Source organism: Denticeps clupeoides, chromosome 8 (genome assembly GCF_900700375.1).
Source record: "Denticeps clupeoides chromosome 8, fDenClu1.1, whole genome shotgun sequence".
Lineage (NCBI taxonomy): Eukaryota > Metazoa > Chordata > Actinopteri > Clupeiformes > Denticipitidae > Denticeps > Denticeps clupeoides.
The window spans coordinates 17,070,372-17,075,948 of record NC_041714.1 but is presented as its reverse complement, the minus strand read 5'-3'; the positions used below and the strand labels follow the sequence as shown (position 1 = coordinate 17,075,948).

General features: G+C 42.5%; 1 non-coding gene across 1 annotated transcript; it reads right to left on the bottom strand.

Annotated features, from left to right (window-relative positions):
- Positions 1-5,188: 5,188 nt before the first annotated feature.
- Positions 5,189-5,295, bottom strand: LOC114796267 (U6 spliceosomal RNA). The gene has a single exon (XR_003750659.1). It is a non-coding gene; the product is annotated as a U6 spliceosomal RNA (small nuclear RNA).
- Between the last annotated feature and the right edge of the window lie 282 nt (positions 5,296-5,577).

Genomic DNA, 5,577 nt, shown 5'->3' with positions numbered 1-5,577 from the left:
TAATTAATTTATTTACCATACATACAATATAGTCAACATTTGTACAAAATAAACGTTGTTAATGAATGCTGTGCTGCTATTTTGGAGGTAGTTTGCTGAAGGGTACCCCAGTTATATCTTGACCATTATTGGGTTTGAACCCACAGCATTTGTCATCAATATAAATACCCATTGTTATTATCACAGCAGCTTTTTAAGCAACCATAGTAAAATATGTTACTAAAATGTGTTATTATGTGTTACTACAAGCTATAAAATATAGCTTATATAGAAGTCAATCAGATCTTTTCTAACTTGTGTATGTGTATAATATTATGTATAATACAATATTATTATTATTATTATATATAAATAGTATAGTTTAGTGCATATAGCTTATTATTGTGTATAATGTGTGTAGTATAATTACTCACTCAACATTGATGACCTGAGGCAAAGACTCACCCAGGACACCATTTACTCACACACTCACAATTTAAAGTCACTATTCCACTTAATGTACGTTCCTTTGGATAGTGGGAGGGAACCAGAGAACCCAGAGGAAACCCGTGTCATTGTGCAGCATAAGAATTATTGTAATTTTTGAGAATACCAAACTGCCTGCACAAAAAAAGGGACTGAAAAGTATTAGGTGGTAGTCAAGACATAAGTGAAGGTTAAAAACTTGCTTTCCAACGAGATACATTGTTGGTTGCCCTGGAAACGGATTTTCCAAAACTCGCCAAAAACACACACAACACCCGGCCTTGAGAGCATTCTCATCTCATGCAACGCTCCAGAAAGTATTGAAATATACTATTTCAGCTTAGCACATGCAGTTCTTGCACATCATTATTAAAATGCAAATAATTATCACAATGTCTTGCAAGCATTTTCCTAGTATGCGTAAAAGAGAATTATCACTTTTTGGAAAAGTATATCCACGCATGACTATGCAGTCTACATCATGCTCTGCCACTTATGATAAACACACACACTGGGCGACATGGAGCTGTGCCTTCGTCTCGCACCGTGAAATCAGCAGCGCAAACAGGCCTGACGTGGTTCTCGCCCTTGTAATGTGCCCCATCGCCGAGCTTATAGTCTGTGCGTAACGCCGAAGGTGGTGTCATGTGCTACACGTTTAACGGAAATTTGAAAGCAGCCTGATGAATGCACAATTTAGACAGAGATGAAAAGGCTTCTGAGTGGCAAATGTCAAGGGAAATATCCTGAGCGCACTGCTGTAGGTTCTGTCCTCCTGAGCTGAACATAAAGAGGTTGAGGGAAGAGACAAGTGAGACAGAGAAATGAATCGCATTCCTTCACTTTGGCTCTGTATGTATTAAACATCACTTTATTGTACTGCACTTTCACCTTTTTTCTAATGAGAGAATAATCCTGTCTGGCAGAATCAACATCAGCTTTCATATAAAAATGAAAGAATGAAAGGTAGACAAAAATATAAGCAATATGCAAAACTATGAAGCCATCAAGCCCTGACAACCTGCAACTGTGAAAAGGTCAGAACCAGAAGGCCAAAGTTAAGAGATGTTGCGTAAGCACGGCCAGCACACAATTTCATTATTTAAAAGAAAAACAGCGAAGACTTTACTGTTCATTCATTAATGATGCATTGATGCAGTTGGTTTAATAACGAATAAAACATTTTAATAAACTCCAACCAGGAAGGTTAGATTTTCTGTGCTGAAAACCTATACCACTGAATGTTGGATCATGGAAATGATCACACAATCATCGTTTCCGTTTTCCTGGAATGCTGCCTTTCACCTTGACCTTCCCATAGACAATCCTACAGATGGCAGTAAAGTTCAGCAGAGATATGGCGTCACCATCATCACAATCTATATTCATGAATCATCCAGAGACGGCCACCCTGGAACACTTGTTGTAATAGTTTTCAAAATAAGGCCTGCTGCAAATTAGCATTTCATAGACGAATTGAATGCTGTCCTTGGTGGAGGTCTTCTAATTATTAATCATTTTGTGGGGAAAAGACATGATTTTTTATTATGCTTAGGGCAACGCAACCATAATTTGAATATAAAGATTCCAAAACTGAACGGGGTGTTAGTAGCCTAGTGGTAACACCAGAAGACCCAAGTTTAAATCCCACTTACTACCATTGTGTCCCTGAGCAAGACACTTAACCCTAAATTGCTCCAGGGGGACTGTCCCTGTAACTACTGATTGTAAGTCGCACTGGATAAGGGCTTCTGATAAATGTAAACGTAAATGTAAATGATCCAGATAATAACAGCTCCCAGCAGTCATCTCACAGCTAATATGACAGCGTTTCATGAAAACGAATACATATTTAAACACACACGCCTTTATTGCAGCAGCCGGTGAGAGATTTTATAATAAACATGGCATAGGCACAACGGAACCCATGCAAGCCGTTACACAACTCCGGCTCCCTATTCTTCACATATCGATTTCCTAACGGTGGCAAAAGACCATCTTTTAGTCTGAGCGGCCCTGTCAATACGTACGGCGACAGCGGTAGAGCCAAGAAATCGCGTTAACTGAGGACCACGCATGCGACGGGAGCGATTCGTCAGGCCTCGACCGCGGGGTGGAATCCGCTGCTAGCGGGTGGCGTGAGGAGGGTTCACCTCCAGTCCTGCGCCGCATTCAAGTGCTCCTCCGAGACTTCTGGGAGACTGCATTCATGCGGCGTGCGCCGCCGCGCATCAAAAGGCCGATGCTCGGTGCCGCCGATGTGACAAATGCAGCGTGAACGAAACCCGGCAGCAGTCGGCACACACTGCGTGTCGAGGGGAGGGAAGATAGCGGCTTCTGAGAGGAACAATTTAAGACTCCTTTGGTCTGGACCTGGCTGAGTTTGACGGTCCTTTTACTCCAAGAAGAGTTGGTTTAAGTGAAACCACTTAACATGAAATAGGATAAAAGCTTCCATATTTCTCGTTATTTGGCATCAACAAAAATGCATTTGAGCATTCTGAAAGATAAAGATGATCACACTGAATTTCAGCACTAAACGTGGGACTTTTAGGATTTACATTAGTAGATAAAAGAAGGAACATGTGTTTGGTAGCTGTCTGTAACTTGAACAAAAAAGAAACTTTTTGCTTTTATGCCTTTATTTCCGTCACCAAGGACACAATCTTTAAACATGTCTGTGTGGTTGATGATTGACAGCTCTCATGCAGGACCCTGGATGATTTAAACTTGGTTCTCATGAAAGTTTGAGTTTCTTATTTCTTATTTAATCTGTTGATTTATGTAAATCCTGAGGACCATTTTGGTTTTATACGTAAGGATGCGCTTAGTGCCAGTTTGAAAATAATGCCCATAGTGTCCATTTTCTTATTTGTCTGTAAGCATCATATTTCAATCCAGTGAAGATTCTTTCCATTTATTCTCATCTTCTGGAAATGTGCGGCCTCGCAGATGGCATCACAATTTAGAGAATGAAAGGCTGTTGGAAAAAGAAGTCTTGAGGTTTTAAGCCTCTGTGTAGTCCTGCTCAACCTGACAGATCCATTGATCTGATTCAAAGGTCAGCAGGTTGACCTCCACAGAGGAGACCGCTGCAAGGCCTCTTTACTCGGCTTCCATCTTAGTAGGAGAGGAGTTGTTTCAGCCGTCTTTCTTTTTTAACTTTTTATTGCAGCTCATCTCCAAGGTGAATTACGCTTTCCATTGTAAACAAATCAGGGGCTGATGGCCCCGTGGCAGACTTGTGGGCTTTCTCAGCACCTCTGCGTCTGCTCGACTGACAGGGAGCTGAGTGTTAGAGTGAACAAAACAAAGGTGTGGAGCAGGTAACATATATCGCATATGACAAGGTGAGTCAACTTTGAGGGTGTGTTTATACACTCTGAAAAGAAAAGAAAACCTAGAGAAGAAATCTCTGGTGCTTTAGAAGACAGAAGAATCCCATGTAGGTCAGAGCATTATGGCTTCGCTAATCAGCATTCACTCGCCATCCGTAACAGCTCATAGCTTAGAAGATGGCTCGTGGCTGCCAACGCCCACCCTGGGAGATTGGGCAAAAAGCAGAGACGCAACAAAGGAGAGAGAAGCACACGCCAGCGACAATGACATTTAGCAATATATTTTACATCAAAATAAAATAACAACTCAGGCGCTGAAAGGACAGCATGTGGTCCTCTCCCAGGCAATGCCTTATTCCAGCCACCAATCACAGCAATGAGTGGGAGGGGCCAATCATGGCCAGACCACCTACAATCCTTCTTGGAACACACACAAGGAGAGAGCAAGAGAGACAGGGAAACAGACACAATGTGGCGTCACCATTGTCACAATCTATATTCATGAATCATCCAGAGACGGCCACCCTGGAACACTTGTTGTAATAGTTTTCAAAATAAGTCCTGCTGCAAATTAGCCTTTCATAGACAAATTGATTTCTGTCCTTGTTGGAGGAAAAGACATGTATTATTTATTATGTGGATTTTTTTTTTATCCAGTGGGCTTATGGCAACGCAACGACTGCCATTACAATTTGAACAATTTTAAGTACAAATATAAAGGGAAACAGACACAACACCACCGAACACAACGAAACGTCACATAAGTTCCGAGCCGAGGTTCAAACTCGCAACCTTAGTGATGTGGGTTCACACCTCCAACCGCTGTGCCACCGTAGTGTTCATATTGTAATAAAAAGAAACAAATCTAATTAGACATTTACAAATGAGACAGCAGCGGATCGCTGCATGCCTGTGCTGAACTATGAGTCATATTTTGTACAGACGGGACTGGGATGGGCGGGAGTGCTCGTGCATGCAATGTCACTTTTTAATGCCTTTTCTCCACCAGTGCAGCCTGCAAGCCTGTCAGTGCTATGAGGGTGTGGAACGTTACAGTTCTCACTCTTTTAACAGATTCCCTTTTTAATAATAGTTTATTTTCTCTCTGTCATGTGGGGGATATGTGTGTGTGTAATAATGTGAAGTGTTTGTCACATGTGATACACAGCAGCACAGCACACGGTGCACACAGTGAAATGTGTCCTCTGCATTTAACCCTCACCCTGAGTGAGCAGTGGGCAGCCATGACAGGCGCCTGGGGAGCAGTGTGTGGGGACAGTGCTTTGCTCAGTGGCACCTCAGTGGCGCCTTGGTGGATCGGGATTCGAACCGGCAACCTTCTGATTACGGGGCCGTTTCCTTAACCCCTAGGCCACCACTGCCCAAAAAATATGGAACGCTTCACGGATTTGCGTGTCATCCATTGGCAGGGGCCATGCTAATCTTCTCTGTATTGATCCAATTTTAGTATATGTACAGCTGTATCAAGCACAATATGTGCAAGAACATATTGTGTTCTAAATGCCCACACACAACAAACATGCTTGTTAGAGCGACTAACAAGACTAACAAGTTACAGGGACAGTCCCCCTGGAGGCGCTCAGGGTTAAGTGTCTTGCTCAGGGACACAACGTTAGTTACGCTTGAACCTGTGACTTTGTTGTGTACTGGTTCATAAGTAAGCGCTTTACCCACTAGCCTACAACCACCATATCTGACACATACCTAATTCCCCCTCTGCTCCTGCTAAACATCACTTTGTTGGCTGTAGCAG